Here is a 22469-nt window from a genome sequence, read left to right on the forward strand (position 1 = left end):
AATATTCCATAACATTCATATACCATAGTTTACCCAACCATTCTCCAATTGATGGACATCCATTCATCTTCCAGCTTCTAGCCACTATGAAAAGGGCTGCCACAAACATTTTGGCACATACAGGACCCTTTCCCTTTTCTAGTAGTTCCATGGGGTATAAGCCCAGTAGTAGTATGGCTGAGTCAAAGGGTATGCACAGTTTGATAACTTTTTGGGCATAATTCCAGATTGCTCTCCAGAATGGTTGGATTCTTTCACAACTCCACCAACAATGCATCAGTGTCCCAGTTTTCCCACAGCCCCTCCAACATTCATCGTTATTTGTTCCTGTCATCTTAGCCAATCTGACAGGTGTGTAATGATACCTCAGAGTTGTCTTAATTTGAATTTCTCTGATCAATAGTGATTTGGAACACTCTTTCATATGAGTGGAAATAGTTTTAATTTCATCATCTGAAAATTGTCTGTTCATATCCTTTGACCATTTATCAATTGGAGAATGGCTTGATTTCTTATAAATTAAAGTCAATTCTCTGTATATTTTGGAGATGAGGCCTTTATCAGAACCTTTAACTGTAAAAATTTTTTCCCAATTTGTTACTTCCCTTCTAATCTTGTTTGCATTAGTTTTGTTTGTGCAGAAACTTTTTAATTTGGTGTAATCAAAATGTTCTATTTTGTGATCAATAATGGTCTCTAGTTCTCCCTTGGACACAAACTCCTTCCTCCTCCACAAGTCTGAGAGGTAAACCATCCCATGTTCCTCCAATTTATTTATGATTTCGTTCTTTATGCCTAAATCTTGGACCCATTTTGATCTAATCTTAGTATGTGGTGTTAAATGTGGGTCCATGCCTAGTTTCTGCCATACTAATTTCCAGTTTTCCCAGCAGTTTTTGTCAAATAATGAATTCTTATCCCAAAATTTGGGATCTTTGGGTTTGTCAAAGATTAGATTGCTATTTTTATTCACTATCTTGCCCTGTGAACCTAACCTATGCCACTGATCAACTAGTCTATTTCTTAGCCAATACCAAATGTTTTTGGTGACTGTTGCTTTATAATATAGCTTTAAATCAGGTACACTTAGACCACCTTCCTCTGACTTTTTTTTCATTAGTTCCCTTGCAATTCTCGACCTTTTATTCTTCCATATGAATTTTGTTGTTATTTTTTCTAGGTCATTAAAATAGTTTCTTGGGAGTCTGATTGGTATAGCATTAAATAAATAGATTAGTTTGGGGAGTATTGTCATCTTTATTATATTCGCTCGGCCTATCCAAGAACATTGAATGTCTTTCCAATTATTTAAATCTGACTTTATTTTTGTGGCAAGTGTTTTGTAATTTTGCTCATATAATTCCTGACTCTCCTTTGGTAGATATATTCCCAAATATTTGATACTATCGACTGTTATTTTGAATGGAATTTCTCTTTGTATCTCTTGCTGTTGGATTGTGTTGGTAATGTATAAAAATCCTGAGGATTTATGTGGATTTATTTTGTATCCCGCGACTTTGCTAAAATTCTGAATTATTTCTAATAGCTTTTTAGCAGAGTCTTTGGGGTTCTCTAAGTATACCATCATGTCATCTGCGAAAAGTGACAATTTGATTTCTTCATTTCCTACTCTAATTCCTTGGATCTCTTTCTCGGCTCTTATTGCCAAGGCTAGAGTTTCTAGTACTATATTGAATAGTAATGGTGATAGTGGGCAACCTTGTTTCACTCCTGATCTTACAGGGAAAGGTTCTAGTTTATCACCATTACATATGATGTTTACTGAAGGTTTTAAATATATGCTCCTTATTATTTTAAGGAATAGTCCATTTATTCCTATACTCTCAAGCGTTTTTAGTAGGAATGGATGTTGGATTTTATCAAATGCCTTTTCTGCATCTATTGAGATGATCATATGTTTTTTTATTAATTTGATTATTAATATGGTCAATTATACTAATAGTTTTCCTAATATTAAACCAGCCCTTCATTCCTGGTATAAATCCCACTTGGTCATAGTGTATTATCCTGGGGATGATTTTCTGAAGTCTATTTGCTAATATCTTATTTAAGATTTTAGCATCAATATTCATTAAGGAAATTGGTCTATAGTTTTCTTTCTCAGTTTTCGATCTACCTGGTTTAGGTATCAGTACCATGTCTGTGTCATAGAAGGAATTTGGAAGGACTCCTTCAATCCCTATTTTTTCAAATAGTTTACATAGCATTGGAGTTAGTTGTTCTTTAAATGTTTGGTAGAATTCACCTGTAAATCCATCTGGTCCTGGGGACTTTTTCTTAGGAAGTTGGTTAATAGCTTGGTCTATTTCTTTTTCTGAGATGGGACTATATAGACTACTTACTTCTTCTTCTGTTAATCTGGGCAAGCTATATTTTTGAAGGTATTCTTCCATTTCATTTAAGTTATCGAATTTATAGGCATAAAGTTGAGCAAAGTAGCTCCTAACTATTGTTCTAATTTCCTCTTCATTAGTGGTGAGTTCACCCTTTTCATTTTCAAGACTATCAATTTGCTTTTTCTCTTTCCTTTTTTTAATCAGGTTTACTAAGGGTTTGTCTATTTTGTTGGTTTTTTCATAAAACCAACTCTTAGTTTTATTAATTAATTCAATAGTTTTTTTACTTTCAATTTTATTAATCTCACCTTTTATTTTTTGAATTTCAAGTTTTGTGTTTGTCTGGGGGTTTTTAATTTGTTCCTTTTCTAGCAATTTTAGTTGTAAACCCAATTCGTTGGCCCTCTCTTTCTCTATTTTATGCAAGTAGGCCTGTAGAGATATAAAACTTCCCCTAATTACTGCTTTGGCTGTATCCCACACATTTTGGTATGATGTCTCATTATTGTCATTTTCTTGGGTGATGTTATTAATTATGTCTATGATTTGCTGTTTTACCCAATCATTCTTTAGTATAAGATTATTTAGTTTCCAATTATTTTTTGGTCTATTTTCCCCTGGCTTTTTATTAAATGTTATTTTGATTGCATTATGGTCTGAAAAGGATGCATTTACTATTTCTGCCTTACTGCATTTGATTTTGAGGTTTTTATGCCCTAGTATATGATCAATTTTTGTATAGGTTCCATGAACTGCTGAGAAGAAAGTATATTCCTTTCTGTCTCCATTTAGCTTTCGCCAAAGATCTATCATATCAAACTTTTCTAGTATTCTATTTACCTCTTTGACTTCTTTCTTATTTATATTGTGGTTTGATTTATCTAATTCTGAGAGTACAAGGTTGAGATCTCCCGCTATTATAGTTTTGCTATCTATTTCCTCTTGCAGCTCTCTTAATTTCTCTTTTAAGAATTTAGATGCTGCACCACTTGGTGCATACATGTTTAATATTGGTACTGCTTCACTATTGATGCTTCCCTTTAGCAGAATATAATGCCCTTCCTTATCTCTTTTAATTAGATCAATTTTTGTTTTTGCTTGATCTGAGATGAGGATGGCTACTCCTGCTTTTTTGGTTTTGCCTGAAGCATAATAGATTCTGCTCCACCCTTTTACTTTTAGTTTGAATGTCTCATCCTGTTTCAGGTGTGTTTCCTGTAACCAACATATAGTAGGATTCTGACTTTTAATCCAGTCTGCTAACTGCTTCCTCTTTATGAGGCAGTTTGCCCCATTCACATTTATGGTTAGAAGGACTAATTCTATATTGCTTGCCATCCTATTAACCCCTGCTTATGTTTTTCCCCTTTCCTTCCCTTTTACCGTCCTATCCAGTATTAAACTGGTAAACACCACTTGCTTTTCACAGCCCTCCCTTTTTAGGATCCCTCCCCCACCTTAAAGATCCTCCCCTTATTTTACCCCTTTTCCTCGAAATTACTGTATTCCCTTCCCCTTAGCTTACTCCTTCCCTTTCACTTTTCAATGAAGTGGAAGAAGTTTCACCATAAATCGAATATGTCTATTGATACACGCTATGTTCATCTCCCTCCTTTCTTTCTCTCAGATATAATAGGTTACCTTTGCCTCTTCATGAGATGTAGTACCACCACTTTATACTTTTTTATGATATAATCTCCTTTCCACCTCTAGTTTCTAAGACAAATTGTACATATGTTCTTTACATATTTTTTTGACAGAAGTATAGTTCTCAAGATTTCTTTTTACCTTTTTTAGAAGTCTCTTGAGTTCTGTATTTGAAGATCAAACCTTTTATGTAGGTCTGTTTTTTTCATCAAAAATAGATGGAATTCATTTATTTCGTTAAATGTCCATCTTCTTCCCTGGAAAACGATGCTCATTCTTGCTGGGTAGGTTATTCTTGGCTGCATACCAAGTTCCTTAGCCTTTCGGAATATCATGTTCCAGGCCCTGCATTCTTTTAATGTGGACGCTGCTAGATCCTGTGTTATCCTTATTGTGGATCCTCTATATCTGAATTGTTTTTTTCTAGCAGCTTCCAATATCTTTTCCTTTGTCTGATGGTTCTTGAACTTGGCCACTATATTTCTTGGCGTTTTGATTTTAGGGTCCCTTTCAGTAGGTGATCGATGAATTTTTTCAATGTCTATTTTACCCTCTGTTTCCAAAACGTCTGGGCAGTTCTCTTTGATAATTTCCTCGAAAATGGTGTCCAAGCTCTTTTTTTCCTCCCATTTTTCAGGGAGTCCGATTATTCTCAAATTGTCTCTCCTGGATCTGTTTTCCAGGTCTGTTGTCTTTCTGGTAAGGTACTTGACAGTCTTTTCAATTGTTTCATTTCTCTGGTTTTGCTTGACTCCCTCTTGTTTTCTCCTTGAGTCATTCATTTCTACTTGTTCCAGTCTAATTTTCAATGATGTATTTTCTTCACTCACTTTTTTTATATCTCTTTGTAATTGTCCAATTGAGTTTTTATCTTCTATGGAATTTTTTTCCATTTTATCCATTTTATTTTTTAGAGAGCTGATTTCTTTTTCCAGCTCTCTAATCCTGTTTTCCTTGGAGTTGTTTATCTTTTCCAGCTCACTAATCCTGTTTTCCTTGGAGTTGTTTACCTTTTCCAGCTCACTAATCTTGTTTCTCAATGATTTGATTTCTTTATCCATTCTGTCTTTGAATGCATGGGATGACTTCTCCAGGCTCTCTTGCCAAGCTTCCCTTTCCTTTTCCCATTTCTCTTCCAGCTCTCTTGTGAGAGCCTTTTTGATGTCCTCTATGAGGTTCTTTTGTATTGAGGAGCAGCTTATATCCCTCCCAGGGGATACATCTGGGGACAGTCTGTTCCTAGTCTCCTCAGCATTTGAAGTCTGCTCCCTCTCCACACAGAAGCTGTCAATGGTTAGAGCCCTTTTGAATTTTTTGTTCATTTTGTCAGATCAAAGAAAACAAACTGACAAGAGAAACAATTGGTCTGTTTTGCGGGGGATAGGGCTGGATGGTATTAATGGGCTTCCTCTACAGACTGGGGGTAGGGCAGCAGAGAGCCACTAACAGAACAGCAATGACTGTACTGCGTCTGCGCTCTGAGGCTCCGAGAACGCACCGAGTCAGTCCAGGTGGGGGTTGGGGGTGGCCGGGCTCTGAGAGACGCTGGCTTTCTGGGGTTTTAATCTTCACCTCCGGTGTTTACACCCTCTCCACCACTCCTGGCTTGCTGCCAAGACGGAGCATCCACACTGGGGCAAAAGCCCTTTCACAGAAAGGGCAGAGATCACACCCCTCCCCCTCTGGTCTGAGCTGTGTGAGCTGCCTGTCTTGCTCTGGCTGTCTGCCCTCAGTCTGCGCCCAGTCTGATTGACCCTCCCCCGAACAAACACAGACCTTTTCTGGCGACTTTCAAGGATGTCTTCTCTTGGTGATAATTTGTGGATTTCTTTCTGGGTCAAGCATTAAGTCAGAGGCTTGTCATGAAGTAAGTTCTGAGAGAAAACTAGGAGCTCAAGCAGCTGTCTGCCTCCACGCCGCCATCTTGGCCGGAAGTCCAAATCATGCCTTAAAGATAACATAAATAATGTGAGCAGCAACCAAAGTTAAGATATGAGAATGGACACTTCTGCCCATAGGATGAGTTCTTTGTTATGCACATTATGATGGCAAAACAATGATGAACTAATCAGATCTGACAAGAAATTGGCCTCAATATTTTAAATTTTTTAATAAAAATAAGAATGATCTAACCTGTTTAAAATTTTTCTAAAAGAAGAGTTCATGGGTTCAGAACTTTTTTATTTTTAAAGCTATAACAAACACAACATTTTGCAATTAATTTGCAGAACAAAAACAGTTTATTTTAGAGAAGATTGAGATTTACTATCAAAATTTCAATTAAAAACTTTTTCATAATCAGATCGGATATAAAAAATGAATAGCATTATTTATTAAACACAACTGCAGAAAGGTACCATAAGCAGTATCTTTTTGCTTCTTGTCTGTTATCCATTAAAAGCAATATCTTCTGTCATTTCTAATAAGAATGAGAAAAATATTATATTATCCCATTAACAAATAAAATATCCAAGTAACAGTCTGTAATTTTAGTTTCTGCTCCTAGAAAGGCTATAGCTGGTGGACAGTTTGAACTAAAGTAGATAAGTAAAAATATAAAAATAATGATTTCCAATTATATAAAAACAATTATATATAAGTGAAAGAGAAAGAAAGCCTTTATGCAGAAATATTTGCCCCATATAACAAAAGAAAAATAAGATCTCTTTAATATATAGGTACAGAGGAAGTGCATTTCAGGCTTGTGGAATTTTCAATGCGCATCATAGATGTTATAGAAATCTAGTCTAAATGACTGCAGTGGGATGTATAGAGAAGTATCAAGATGAATTCTGCACTAAAAGAAATTGCTTTAGATGTTAGGAATGAACTGGAGTGATGACTGGAATAAGAACAAATAGCAAGCTGTTCTAGTAATCAAGAAGAGAGTTGATGAGAGCTTGAAGAAAAGTAGTAGCTATATTATTAGAGAAAAAGGGATCAGAATGAGAGGCAGAAATGACAGTTTATCAATAGAATAAGTATTGTAAGTGAGTTTGAGAAATCTTAGCAAGTATTGCTGTAGTTATGAGCCTGGCTATGTTGTTATTGTTTTTATTGTGTTGTTTTAATTGTTTTATTTTATCAATTCTTTAGGAACAATACAGCACCATATATGTAAAAAAAAAAAAAAAAAAACACACACACACAATAAAAGAAAAAAATCAATACTGCCATTTTCTCTTTGCTTTTGCTTATTTAATTTTTTCCTTGTCTGATTGGCCCGACTAGTCTTTCTAACCTAATAGTAAATAGAAATCAAAACCCATAATCATGTCATAGAAAACTACTACTTACTCTTTCTTTATCTATTTTCAGCAGATTATGCAATGTTAAAATCAATTGTTCTTTAAATGTTTAATATGATTCAATGATCAACTATGAAAGACCTGATTCTTCTCAGTGTGTCAGTGATCTAAGATAATTGCAATAAATTTTGGATAGAAAAAGCCATTTATATTTACAGAAAGAAGTAGGGAGACTGAGTATAAATGAACATATACTATGTTAACTTTTTTATTTTTTTTTCTCTTATGATTTTTTTCCTTTCATTCTGATTTTTCTCTCCCAACATGACTCATAAAGAAATGTATATTTAAAATTAATGTGTGTATATAACTAGAAAAAAGAAAACAATAGAAAAAATCCTAGCAATTTGATTTTATTATTTTTTAGATAAAATCAAATTATCAATAGTTTAGTTTTATTAATTCATTTTTAAACTTTTGACTTTATCAATCTCTACTTTGATTTTTAGGATTTATACTTTACTATTTAGTTGAGAATTTAAAATATATTCTAGCATTTTTTAGTTGCATAAACAATTCATTGATCTTTTTTCTCCTTTTTATTTTTACTCAGAAGCCTTTAGAGATGTGAATTTTCTTATTAGTAAGGCTTTGACTACATTGTAGAAAATTAGGTATATGGTATTGCAATTATCTGTAATGAAGTTATTGAATCTTTCTATGATTTATTCTTTGATTCACTCAATTGTTAGGATCAGATTATTTAGTTTTCAATTAATTTTTAATATGTGTTTCAGAAGCCTTTTACAAAAGTAATTTGGTATTGCATTATAGTCTTAAAAAGAACATTCAATATTTCTGATTTTCTGTTTTATTTGTGAAGATTTTATAACCTAATCCATTGTCAATTTTTGTAGACATTATATGGATAGCTAAGAAATAGGTGAGATCCTTTTCCCCCATTCAATATTCTCCACAGTACTGCATACTTGTTCTAAAATTCTATTCAAATATTTAACTTTATAAATTTATTTAGTTTTAAATCTCTCCAAGTGTAAGAAAAATAATTTAGTTCCCTTACTAGTATAGTTTTAGGACTGCTAGGTGGCACATTGAATAAATTATCAGATCTGAAATCAAGAAAATTCAAATCTGACCTCACTAGCTATGTGACCCTGGGCAAATTACTTAACCCTGTCTGTCTCTTTCCCTCACCTGTAAAATAAGGTAGAAGAGGAAATAGACTTTATATTAGAGTTGAGCTCTTCTCACTTCAGAACTGAATGACTGGTCTAAGTTCTCTCCTTTTTGTCTGCTTTCACAGCTGTACCTGGGACTTTATTTTTGGTGAAACTAATGTGGTATGATCCAGGAAGATATCTGATGTAAGTGTTCTGCCTTGTCTGCATTCCAGTCTTTACTCAGATAAGTTCCCTACTCCCTGTGAGTATGACCATTCCTCTTTGACTTGAAGTTACAATCCAAAATTGGATAATGGGCTGTATAGTTACAAAATGTCAACTGCTCTTTTCTAAGATCTTCAGTTCCTTAAAATCACTAACTACTATTACCTCAAAGCCCTCAGCTTCTGCTTCCTTGTGCTCCTGTACAGAAGCCTCTACCTCACTGACTGAAAATTTTTGTGTGCATGCTTTTCTTACTGGCATGGACTAGAAAAATGACTTACTATGTTTTTTTTTTTTTTTACTTTCCCACTTGGTTTTCTATTTCATGTTTTCTGTGATCATTATATAAAAGGGATTTAGATGATAATTATAGGAAGCCCAGTGGATAGAACAGCAGGGCTGAGGTTGAGAATGTGTGGGTTAAAATTTGTCCTGAGATACTTAGTAGCTACATGACTCTAGCTAAGTCACTTGACTTATTTGCCTCAATTCTCTTATCTGTAAATTAGAATTAATAATATACCCTTTTCCCCAAGATTGTTGTAAGCATCAAATAAGATAATTGTAAAAGACTTAGCAAAATGCCTGGTAAATAAGTGCTATATAATTGTTAGTTTCTAATAGTGATTGTTGTTGTTGTCAATTTTTGTTACTTTTTAGTTATTTCACTCCACCAATATAGGCTTTAGGTCCTGCAAAATCATATCTTCAACAATTCTTAGATATAGGTAATGTAGAGATAATGTAGAGATAGGTAAATATCATTATTTTAAACAGAAAATATCTGAGGCAGAGAGTTTAAATGAGTTGCATAGGTTCACAAAATTAGTCAGTATCTGAGACTGGATTTAAACAGGAGAAAGTATCCTGGAAAAGAGGGTACCAAGCAATATCAAAGGTTCCTCTGCCCCAGTTGTTGCAGCTTCTGGATTATTCTCCTTTAATTGGTATTGCCTAAATGTTATGTTTGAGAAAGTAACCAGAACAGAAGAAATCTTTACTAACTTTGCAGAGAGCACTTTCAGTGAGTAAAGATAACAGAGCCTTCAGGTAGAAGAATTAGAAAAAAAGAAAAACAAAACAAAACAAAACAAATATAGATAGCTTTTTATAGAAATTTGAAAAAAAATAAGAATATAATATAATAATTTAAGGAATGGCAGATTTTAAGAGTTTTTTTGAGAATGGATAGACTAGGATATGTTTGAAAGATAGAATCAATTGATAGTTGTTAAATTTTGGTTATGAGATGAGAAATAGAAATAACCAAGAATGCAATCTGTTCAGGGTTTTCTAAATAAAGTAGGAGGTAGGTATGTGTGGGAAGTTTGAGAAAAATAATGGAGGGTACAAAATCTCTTCTGTAAAGAGTGAGAAAGATTATTAATAGGAAAAATCAAAAGGCTTGTCTTGCTGCAATGAGGTTCTTCATCTTTTCTTGGGAGATTATTCTAACAGCCTTATAATTAGTGTCTCTATTTCAAATTTATTGTCATTTTATATATCCTATACTGACAAAGTAATATTCTTTAAACTCAGGTCTCACCAAGTGACTATCCTACTCAACCAATCCTAATGGTTTCCTAACCTGTTTAAAATAAAATAGTTGCATAATAAGACAATAAATTCAGAAATCTACAGCATGGTCAGGGCAGTTGCAAATCTACACAACAGGGGGGGTGCAGCCCAGGGCAGCCTCTAATTTGCACAGTGGGGGGGTTCGACCTAGGGCAATAGAACTTTCACAGAGTGACTGTGCTTCCCTGGGCAGAACCACTTCCAGTGCCTTGGGGGACTATTTGCTAAGCAACTGCTAATACCCAAAGCCCCACAACTCGCTTTGGATTGGGGTAGTGACACTTTCACTGCTCAGCCTTTTGCCTCAGGGCAGTCGTTAATCTGCATAGTGGGGTTTTTCCAGGGCACCCCCACAACTTGGCCATGCAGACCTGAGTCACTTCGATTGAGAATTATTTCCCAGAGCACCCCTGTACCTGGCCACTCTTTATAGCCAGTTGACAGACTACAACCATACACCTATCCCTGTTCTGCAGAGGAAGCTGGTAAACTCCAGGACCTGAAGGCAGACCCTACAGGTTTAATAAAAGAGCAAAAAAATCAAAAGATGATCCATAGCTTCTATACGGAAAGAGAGCAGGTTTACAACCCTGAGGAGACTTATAGCAGTTTCCAGACAATTGTTGGTCCCCATCACAAAAGGCTCTCCTAGAAGAGACTATTAAAAACCTTAAAAGAGAGCTAGAAGAAAAATGTAGAAAGGAAAGAAAAGCTATGCAAGAAAGTAATAACTTCCTCAAATGTGAATTGGAAAAGTTAAAAAACTCCCAGGAAGTGCAGGGAAACAGAATTTGTGAATTGGAAAAGGTAAAGAACTCCCAGGAAAGTAGGATTTGTGAATTGAAAAAAGAAAATAACTCACTAAAAAAAATTAGTGAAATGAAAAAAAAAATACCATAGAGTAAAATAACTCATTTAAAAACTCAATTGGACATAAACAAAAGAAGTAAAAAAAAAAAAGCTATTGAAGAAAATAATTCATTAAAAATCAGAACTAAACAGAAATGAATGATTCATTGAGACACCAAGAATCAGTCAAGCAAAACCAAAAAAAAGGAAAAAAATAAAAAGAAACATTAAATATCTACTTGGAAAAACAACAGACCTGGAAAATAGATCTAGGAGAGATAATCTGAGGATTATTGGACTTCCTAAAAATTATGATAAAAAAAAGCCTAGATACTATTATACAGGAAATCATCAATGAGAATGGCCCAGAGGCAAAAGAACCACAAGGTAAAATAGGCATTGAAAAAATTCATAGAACACCTCCTGAAAAAGACCCTAAAAAAACTCCACAAAATATTGTGACCAAGTTTCAGAACAATCAAACTAAGGGAAAAATATTACAAGGAGCCAGGAAAAAAAATGATTCAAATACCGAGGTGCCACAATAAGGTTCACTCAATAATTGGCTGCCTCCACATTGAAGGATGAAAGGGCCTGGAATCTGATATTCCAAAAGGCAAAAGAACTTGGAATGCAGCCAAGAATAAACTACTCACTACACAGTAAGCTGAGCATTATCGTCCATGGAAGAAGATGGACATTTAATGAAAGAGATGAATTCCATTTGTTTCTAAAAAAAAAAAAACCCTCTTCTAAACAAAAAATTTGATCTCCAAACATAGGACTCAATAGAAGCAGAAAAAGGTAAAAGGAACTCTTGAGAACTGTATTTCTGTTGTGGATATTCATAAAGATCACATGCATAATTTGGTCTTACAGATATAACATAAAAAGGGAAGTAGAAATGGAAAGGAGATAGTGTCAGAAAAAGGAAAAAGGAGAGATAAAAAAATGAAACTACATCGCACAAGGAGGCAAAGAAAAGCTATCATATCTGAGGGAATTTAGAGAGGGGAAAGAACATTATGTAAATCTTATTCTCATCAGAGTTGGCTCCAAGAGAAAATAATTGACATATTTGTTGTACAAAGAATTCTCTCTCACCTCATTAAAAAGTGGGAAAAGAAAAGGGAAAAGGAAAAGAGTAATACGGGAAAGGTACAAGAAAGGGGAAAGGATTTAAGGGGAGAAGGAAAAGATACTAAAGACAGAAGGATGCATGTCACAAGTGGGACCCATAAGTTTAATACTGGAGAAGGGGTTTGGGGGGGCAAGGAAAAAAAAAACATAATCTGGGCATAATATGATGGTAGGGAATACAGAATTAGTCATTTTAACTATAAATGTGAATGGGATGAACTCTCCCATAAAGCAGAGGAAGATAGCAGACTGGATCAAGTTAGAACCCTACATTATCTTGTTTACAAGAAACACATATCTTTACAGGTATATTTGAATAAAATAGAGAAAGAGAAGGTGAATGAATTGGGCTTGCAACTTAAAAAAAAAAAAAAAAACTAGAAAAAAGACCAAATTAAATACCCCCAATCAAATACTAAACTTAAAATTCTAAAATCAAAAGAAGACATTAATAATATTGAAAGTAAAAAAAAAAAAAAAAAACTATTGAATTAATAAATAAACCTAAGAGTTGGTTCTATAAAAAAATAAAAAAAATAGATAAAACTTTGGTAAATCTGATCAGAAAAAGGAAAGAGGAAAATCAAAATTTTAGTCTTAAAAATGAAAAGGGGGAACTTTGCACCAAGGAATAGGAAATTAGAACAATAATAAGGAGTTACTTTATCCAACTTTACGCCAATAAATTTGATAACTTAAGTGATATGGATGACTACCTCCAAAAATATAGGCTGCTCAGATTAACAGAGGAGGAAGTAAATTGCTTAAATAGTCTCATTTCAGAAAAAGAAATAGAACAACCTGTTAATCAACTCCCTAAGAAAAAATCCCAATGGACAGATGAATTTACATGTGAATTCCACCAAACATTTAAAGAACAATTAGCCCCAATGATATATAAACTATTTGAAAAAATAGGGAATGAAGGCGTCCTACCAAATTTCTTTTATGACACAGACATGGTATTGATACCTAAACCAGGTAGGTTCAAAACTAAGAAAAAAACAAAAAAAACAAAACAAATTATAGACCAATCTCCCTAATGAATATTGATGCTAAACTCTTAAATAAGATATTAGCAAAATGATTACAGAAAATCATCCCTACATTAATGCATCATGACCAAGTCGGATTTATACCAGGAACACAGGGCTGGTTGAATATTAGGAAAACTATCAGTATAATTAGCCATATTAATAACCAATTTAACAAAAATCATATGATCATCTAAGTAGATGCAGAAAAAAGTATTTGAACAAATCCAACATCCATTCCTACTAAAAACACTTGAGATCATAGGAATAAATGGACTTTTCCTGAAAATTATCAGTAGCATCAATTTAAAGGTATCAGTAAGCATCATATGTAATGGGGATAAATCAGAACCATTCCCAATAAGATCAGCAGTGAAACAAGGTTGCCCACTATCACCATTCCTATTCAACATTGTATTAGAAATGCTAGCTTTGTCAATAAGAGTTGAGAAAGAAATTAAAGGAATTAGAATAGGTAACGAAGAAACCAAACTATCACTCTTTGCAGATGATATGATTGTATAATTAGATATCCCCAGAGATTCTACTAAAAAGCTAATAAAAATAATCCATACCTTTAGCAAAATTGCAGGATACAAAATAAATCAACATAAATCATCAAAATTCTTATATATCACTAACAAAATCCAATAGTTAGAGCTACAAAGAGAAATTCCATTTCAATAAAAACTATTAAATGTTTAAGAATCAATCTGCCAAGGAAAAATCAGAAACTATATGAGCAAAACTACAAAACACTTTCCACATAAATAAAGTCAGATCTAACCAAATGGAAAAATATTATATGTTCTTGGCTTGGGTGAGCAAATGTAATAAAGATGAAAATTCTACCTAAATTAATCTATTTATTTAGCTCTATACCCATTAGACTGCCAAAAAAAACTATTTTTATTATATGTATATATATATATATATATATTTATAATATTATCCCTTGTATTCATTTTTCCAAATTATTCCTCCCTCCCTCCACTCCCTCCCCCCGATGACAGGCAATCCCATACATTTTACATGTGTTACAATATAACTTAGATACAATACATGTGTGTAAATATCATTTTCTTGTTGCACAATAAGCATTAGATTCCAAAGGTACATGTAACCTGGGCAGACAGATATTACTGCTAACAATTTACATTCACTTCCCAGTGTTCCTTCTCTGGGTATAGCTACCTCTGTCCATCATTGATCAACTGGAAGTGAGTTGGATCTTCTTTATGCTGAAGATTTCCACTTCCATCAGAATACATCCTCATACAGTATTGTTGTTGAAGTGTATAGTTATCTTCTGGTTCTGCTCATTTCACTCAGCATCAGTTGATGTAAGTCTCTCCAACCCTCTCTGTATTCCTCCTGCTGGTCATTTCTTACAGAGCAATAATATTCCATAACCTCCATATACCATAATTTACCCAACCATTCTCCAACTGATGGCCATCCATTCATCTTCCAGTTTCTAGCTACAACAAAAAGAGCTGCCACAAACATTTTGGCACATACAGGTCCCTTTCTGCTCTTTAGTATTTCTTTGAGATATAAGCCCAGTAGTAGTAGTACTGCTGGGTCAAAGGGTATGCACAGTTTGATAACTTTTTGGGCATAGTTCCAAATTGCTCTCCAGAATGGCTGGATTCTTTCACAACTCCACCAACAATGTATCAGTGTCCCAGTTTTCCCACATCCCCTCCAACATTCATCATTATTTGTTCCTGTTGTCTTAGCCAATCTGACAGGTGTGTAGTGGTTTCTCAGAGTTGTCTTAATTTGCATTTCTCTAATCAGTAGTGATTTGGAACACTCTTTCATATGAGTGGATATAGTTTCAATTTCATCATCTGAGAATTGTCTGTTCAAATCCTTTGACCATTTATCGATTGGAGAATGGTTTGGTTTCTTATAAATTAAGGTCAGTTCTCAATATATTTTGGAAATGAGACCTTTGTCAGAACCTTTACTTTTAAAAATATTTTCCCAATTTGTTACTTCCCTTGTAATCTTGTTTGCATTAGTATTGTTTGTACAGAAACTTTTTAGTTTGATATAATCAAAATCTTCTATTTTATGATCAATAATGATCTCTAGTTCTCCTCTGGTCATAAATTCTTTCTTCCTCCACAGGTCTGAGAGGTAAACTATTTTCTGTTTCTCTAATCTATTTATTATCTCATTCTTTATGCCTAAATCATGGACCCATTTTGAACTTATCTTGGTATATGGTGTTAAGTGTGGATACATATCTAATTTCTGCCATAATAATTTCCAGTTTTCCCAACAGTTTTTTTTTTTCCAAATGATGAATTTTTATCCCTAAGGTTGGTATCTTTGGGTTTGTCAAAGATTATATTGTTATAGATGTACCCTTTTTTGTCCTTTGTATCTAATCTGTTCCACTGATCTACCAGTCTATTTCTTAGTCAATACCAAATGGTTTTGGTGACTGCTGCTATATAATATAGCTTTAGATCAGGTACACTTAGACCACCTTCCTCTGAGTTTTTTTTTTTTTTTCATTAGTTCCCTTGAAATTCTCGAACTTTTATTCTTCCATATGAATTTTGTTGTAATTTTTTCTCCTCTTGGTCATTAAAATAGTTTCTTGGGAGTCTGATTGGTATAGCACTAAATAAATAGATTAGTTTGGGGAGTATTGTCATCTTTATTATACTCGCTGGACCTATCCAAGAGCACTGAATGACTTTCCAATTATTTAAATCTGACTTTATTTTTGTGGCAAGTGTTTTGAAATTTTGCTCATATAATTCCTGACTTTTCTTTGGTAGATGGATTCCCAAATACTTTATACTCTCAACATTTGTTTGGAATGGAATTTCTCTTTGTATTTCTTGCTGTTTCATTTTGTTGGTGATATATAAAAATGCTGAGGATTTATGTGGATTTATTTTGTATCCTGCCACATTGCTAAAATTCTAAATTATTTCTAATCGCTTTTTAGCAGAGCCTTTGGGGTTATCTAAGTATACCATCATGTCATCTGCAAAGAGTGATAGTTGGATTTCCTCATTTACTACTCTAATTCCTTGAATCTCTTTCTCGGCTCTTATTGCCGAGGCTAGTGTTTCAAGTATTATATTGAGTAGTAATGGTGATAGTGGGCAACCTTGTTTCACTCCTGATCTTACTGGGAAAGGTTACAGTTTATTTCTGTTGCATATTATGCTTACTGACTGTCTTAAAAATATGCTCCTGATTATTCTAAGGAATAGTCCATTTATTCCTGTCCTTTCAAGCATTTTTAGTAGGAATGGATGTTGGATTTTGTCAAATGCTTTTTCTGCATCTATTGAGATGATCTTATGGTTTTTCTTAATTTGATTATTAATATGGTCAATTATACTAATAGTTTTCCTAATATTAAACCAGCCCTGCATTCCTGGAATAAATCCTATTTGATCATAGTGTATTATACTGGAGATGATTTTCTGAAGTCTTTTTGCTAATATCTTATTTAAGATATTAGCATCAATATTCATTAAGCAAATTGGTCTATAATTTTCTTTCTCAGTTTTCGATTGACCTGGTTTAGGTATCAGTAGCATGTCTGTGTCATAAAAGGAGTTTGGTAGAACTCCTTCATACCCTATTTTTTCAAATAGTTTATATAACATTGGGGCTAATTGTTCTTTAAATGTTTGGTAGAATTCACATGTGAATCCATCTGGTCCTGGGGATTTTTTCCTGGGGAGTTGATTAATAGCTTGTTCTATTTCTTTTTCTGAAATGGGACTATTTAAGCAATTTATCTCCTCCTCTGTTAATCTAGGGAGCCTATATTTTTGGAGCAAGTCATCCATTTCACTTAAGTTATCAAATTTATTGGCATAAAGTTGGGCAAAGTAACTCCTTATTATTTCTCTAATTTCCTCTTCATTGGTGGAAAGATCTCCCTTTTCATTTGTAAGACTCACAATTTGATTTTCCTCTTTTTTTTTTCTGATCAGATTTACCAAAGATTTATCTATTTTATTGGCTTTTTCATAAAACCAGCTCTTGCTTTTATTTATTAATTTTATAGTTTTTTACTTTCAATATTATTGATTTCTCCTTTTAATTTTTGTATCCGCCCACTTCTCAATCTCTTAACTACTCCCAGGTGAAAGCTAGGACAGCCTATGTCGGCCGCACCCACAGTGCTGAGATCTGCTGAGTTACCTCCGGGATCGGGGAAGATCTAATCTGGCTTTAAATTTTAAGTTGGCTTGATTTCTCTTCTGAACTGCTGTTTTATAAGCAGAGAAGAGCTAACAGCCTGTGCCAGATTCTTCTATCTCAGTGGCTTCTCTGATCCCAGAGCCCCTCCCCAGTGCAATCAGCGCAGTGTGCTAGCACCCAACCTCTCTTCTTCCTCCCCTGGGAACTGACCTTTTCTGTTGAACTTCCAGATTCTCTTCAGCTGGTAAATTGTGCTTCCAGTCCTTGTGGCTTCTATTCGTCCAGCGCTATTTTTGAGGCTGAATTTATCTAATTGGTTGTGAGGGAGTAAGGACATTCACAGAGTCATGTGTATCTTCTCCGCCATCTTGGCTCCGCCAAAAAAAAAAACAAACTATTTAAATGACCTAGAAAAAATAACAACGAAGTTTATATGGAAAAAAAAAAAAAGTCAAATATTTCAAGGGGATTAATGAAAAAAAAAATTAGATGAAGGTGGACTAGCTGTACCATATCTAAACTTATATTATAAAGCAGTAGTTACCAAAACCATTTGGTATTGGCTAAGAAATAGACCAACTGATCAGTGGAATAGGTTTGGTTCAAAAGAAAAAACAGTCAGTAACTTCAGTAATCTAGTGTTTTACAAACCCAAAGATTCTAGCTTTTGGGATAAGAACTCAGTGCTTGACTAAAATTGCTGGGAAAATTGGAAATTAGTAGAGCAGAAACTAGGCCTTGACTCACACTTAATAACACATCAAGATCAGGTCAAAATTGATTCATGACCTAGGCATAAAGAATGAGATTATAAATAAATTACAACAGCATAGGATAATTTACCTCTCAGACCTGTGGAACATTAAGAAATTTATGACCAAATAAGAACTAGAAGTCATTAATGATCACAAAATAGAAAAAATTAATTATATCAAATTGAAAAGTTTTTGTACTACCAAAATTAATGCAGACAAGATTACTAGGGAAGTAATAAACTGGGAAAACATTTTTATAGTCAAAGGCTCAGATAAAGACCTCATTTCCAATATATATAAAGAATTGACTCTAATTAATCAGAAATCAAGCCATTCTTCAATTGATAAATGGTGAAAGGATATGAACAGACAATTCTGAGATGAAGAAATTGAAACTATTTCTAGCCATATGAAAAATGCTCCAAGTCATTATTAATCAGATAAATGCAAATTAAGACAACTCTGAGATACCACTGCACACCATCAGATTGGCTAGAATGACAGGGCAAGATAATGCAGAATGTTGGAGGGGATGTGGGAAAATTGGGACACTGATACATTGTTGATGGAATTGTGAGTACATCTAGCCATTTTGGAGAGCAATTTGGAACTATGCTCAATAAGTTATCAAGCCCTGCATAACCTTTGATCCAGCAATGCTACTACTGGGCTTATATCCCAAAGAGATTTTAAAGAAAAGAAAGGGACCTGTATGTGCCAGAATGTTTGTGGCAGCCCTCTTTGTAGCAGCCAGAAACTGGAAACTGAGTGGATCTCCATCAATTGGAGAATGGCTGAATTAATTGTGGTATATGAATATCATGCAATATTATTGTTTTGTAAAAATGACCAAAAGGATGATTTCAGAAAGCCTCGAGAGATTTACATGAACTGATGCTGAGTGAAATATGATGATCAATTCTGATGGACCTAGTCCTTTCCAACAATGAGATGAATTAAATCAGTTTCAATTGAGTAGTAATGAACTGAACCAGCTACACCCAGCAAATGAACTCTTGGAGTTGACTATGAACCACTACATAGAATTCCCAATACCTATATTTTTGTCTGCCTATGATTTTGTTTTCTTTCAAAGGGTAATTGTACATTATTTCAAAGTCTGATTCTTTTTGTACAGGAAAATAATTGTTTGGACATGTATACATATATTGTATTTAACTTACATATTTAACATATATTAGTCAGCCTGCCATCTGGAGAAAAGGGTGGGGGGGAAGGAGGAGAAAAATTAAAACAAAATATTTTGCAATTGTCAATGCTGGAAAATTACCTATGCATAAAATTTTTGTAAATATTAATTAAATAAATTAATTATTTAAAAAAATAAATAAATAGAAGTTGTAAAAAAAGAAAAAAAAAAGAAAAAGAAAGCATGAGAGGGGCAGCTAGGTAGTGCAGTGGATAGAGCATCATCACTTAAGTCAGGAGAACCTGAGTTCAAATCTGGTCTCAGACACTTAACACTTCCTACCTTTGTGACCCAGAGTAAGTCACTTAACCTTAGTTACAAAAGAAAGAAGAAAAAAGAAAGAAAGAAAGAAAGAAAGAAAGAAAGAAAGAAAGAAAGAAGAAGAAAGAAAGAAAGAAAGAAAGAAAGAAGAAAGAAAGAAAGAAAGAAAGAAAGAAAGAAAGGAAGGAAGGAAGGAAGGAAGGAAGGAAGGAAGGAAGGAAGGAAGGAAGGAAGGAAGGAAGAAGGAAAGAATGAAAGAAAGAAAGGAGGAAAGATAAAAGAAAGAATTAAAGGAGGAAATAAATCCTGAGAGTGGAATGCTTCCCAAAAGGCTAAAAATATTTTGAATTGAAGAAAAAATTCCATTAAGGAGAAAAATGTTGTCCAAGAATATTGATATATACTCACAAGAACCTGATTAACCAAGTTGTATTTTTTTTTGCTTCTTTTTAAAAATGTATTGTATTAAATATAACAGAAAAAAAAAGAAAAACAGGGAAGGAAAACAAAACAGAACAGAACAGATCACTGTCAAATGTTTACCAGAATATCTGGGAGGATTCAAAATATCTAATAATAAAATACCAGTTGGGGTGGAGCCAAGATGGCAGAAAAGATATAGGTGAATTTCTAAACTCCTTTCATCCTTCAATACCAACTAGTTAAATCAGCCTCAAAAATAACACTGGATTGATAAAAACCACAAGGATTAGAAGAACAACTTACCAGCCAAAGAGAATCTGGAATTTTGACAGAAAGGTCGGTTCTGAGGGAGGGGAAAAAAAAGACCAGCACAGACAGTGTAGGACTAGGGGCTTGCACACTGTGCCAAATGGGCTGGGGAGAACTCTGGGATCAGAGAAGCCACTGAGATAGAGGAATCTGGCATAGGCTGATATCTCTTCTCTGCTTATAAAGCAGGAGATCAGAAGAGAAATCAAAGCCAATTTATAACAAAAAGCCAGAAAATATAATCACCTCAAACTGGAAGTGACTTACCACCTATCTCAGAACGGCTGTGCAGCCACCTTCTACTGTCTGGGGTTTTTCCTTGGGGCAGTTAAGAACCTGAACAGCAGGGGACACAATACAGGGCAGCCTCTAATCCACATAAGTGGGGCTCAGCCTGAGGCAGTGGAATTCTCCCAGTTATGAAACTCCAGCAGCACCGGAACTCCCACAGCAGTGGAAGCCCTGCAACAGCAACTGTGTTTTCCAGGCAGAGACTTCTGGTTTGAGCACAGGGGTTTTTGCATCAGCTGCTAATATGCACAGCCCCACAGGAGGCTTTGGCTGGGGTTTGTGACCATTTTATTGTTCAGCCTCTATTCTCAGGGCAGTTGCTAGGGGTCCTTCACTGGACACTCCTCACAATGCAGCTGTGCTAACCACCTCTGAGTCATTTCGGGGGGGAGAGGGGAACTCTCTCCCAGAGCTCTCTCTTAGCCTAGTCATAGGATTGCTGCATCCTGTCCCGGGACTGGGAGGAAGCTGGTAAATTTCCTACCCAAGAACAGACCTCCAACTGAGAGTTAACAATGAGTAAGATACTGAAGAGAATGAATGATAATTTCTGTACGGAGAAAGAGTGGGTATCCAAACCCGAGGAGGCTAACAGCAGATAGTCTCCAGATAATATCCTAAAGTGGAATGATACTAGCCCCCCATCACATAACTCTCTCCTAGAAGAGACTATTAAAAAGTTAAGAGTGTGAAGAAAAATGGGGAAAGGAAAGAGAAGCTATGATAGAGAATAATAATGTCCTGAAATTTGAGTTGGAAAAAATAAAGAATTCACAGGAGGTACAGGGTAACAAAATCTATGAATTACAAAAGGTTAAAAATCACAGGAAAATAGGATTTCTGAATTGGAAAAGATAAAAAAAAACTTTCCAAGAAAGTGGGATTTGTGATTTGGAAAAAGAAAATAACTCACTAAAAAAAAAAAAAAAAAAAAAAAAAAAAATTAGTGAAATGGAAAAAAAAAATCAACAGAGCAAAATAATTCATTTAAAATCTGAATTGGTCATATACAAAAAGAACTAAAAAATGTGAAGGAAGAAAATAACTTATTAAAAATCAGGACTGAACAAATAGAAATGAATGATTCATTGAGAAATCAAGAATCAGTCAAATAAAAAAAAAATGAAAAGCTGAAGAATAACGTCAAATATTTACTGGGAAAATCTATAGACTTGGAAAATAGATCTAGGAGACATAATTGGACTTCCTGAAAATTATGATGTAAAAAAGAGCCTAGATTCTATTTTACAGGAAATCATCAAAGAGAACTGTTCAGAGATAATAAAAAGAGAAGACAAAATATGGGTTGAAAGAATTAATCTAACACTTTCTGAAAAAGACCCTAAAAAAAAAGAACTCCACAGAGCATTGTGGCTAAGAGGCAGAACTATCAAACAAAGGAAAAAATATTGCTAGCAGCTAGGGAAAAACAATTCAAATATCAAGGTACCACAATAAGGTCACTCAGGATCTGGCTGCCTCCACTTTAAAAAAAAGGAAAAAGAACTCTTGAGAACTGTATCTCTGTTGTGGATACACAGAAAGTCCACATGGATAATTTGATTTTACTGATATAACATAAAAAGGGGAAGTATTAAAGGGAAGGGGATAGTATCAGAAAAAAGGGAAAGGAGAGCTAAAAAGAGGGAAACTACATCCCAGGAAGAGGCATAGAAATTTACCACATCTGAGGGAATTTAGAGAGGGGGAAAAAACATTGTGTGAATCTTACTATCATTAGGGTAGGATCAAAGAGTTAATAATTGAGAA

Source organism: Sminthopsis crassicaudata, chromosome 4, assembly GCF_048593235.1.
Source record: "Sminthopsis crassicaudata isolate SCR6 chromosome 4, ASM4859323v1, whole genome shotgun sequence".
In the NCBI taxonomy this organism is placed as follows: domain Eukaryota; kingdom Metazoa; phylum Chordata; class Mammalia; order Dasyuromorphia; family Dasyuridae; genus Sminthopsis; species Sminthopsis crassicaudata.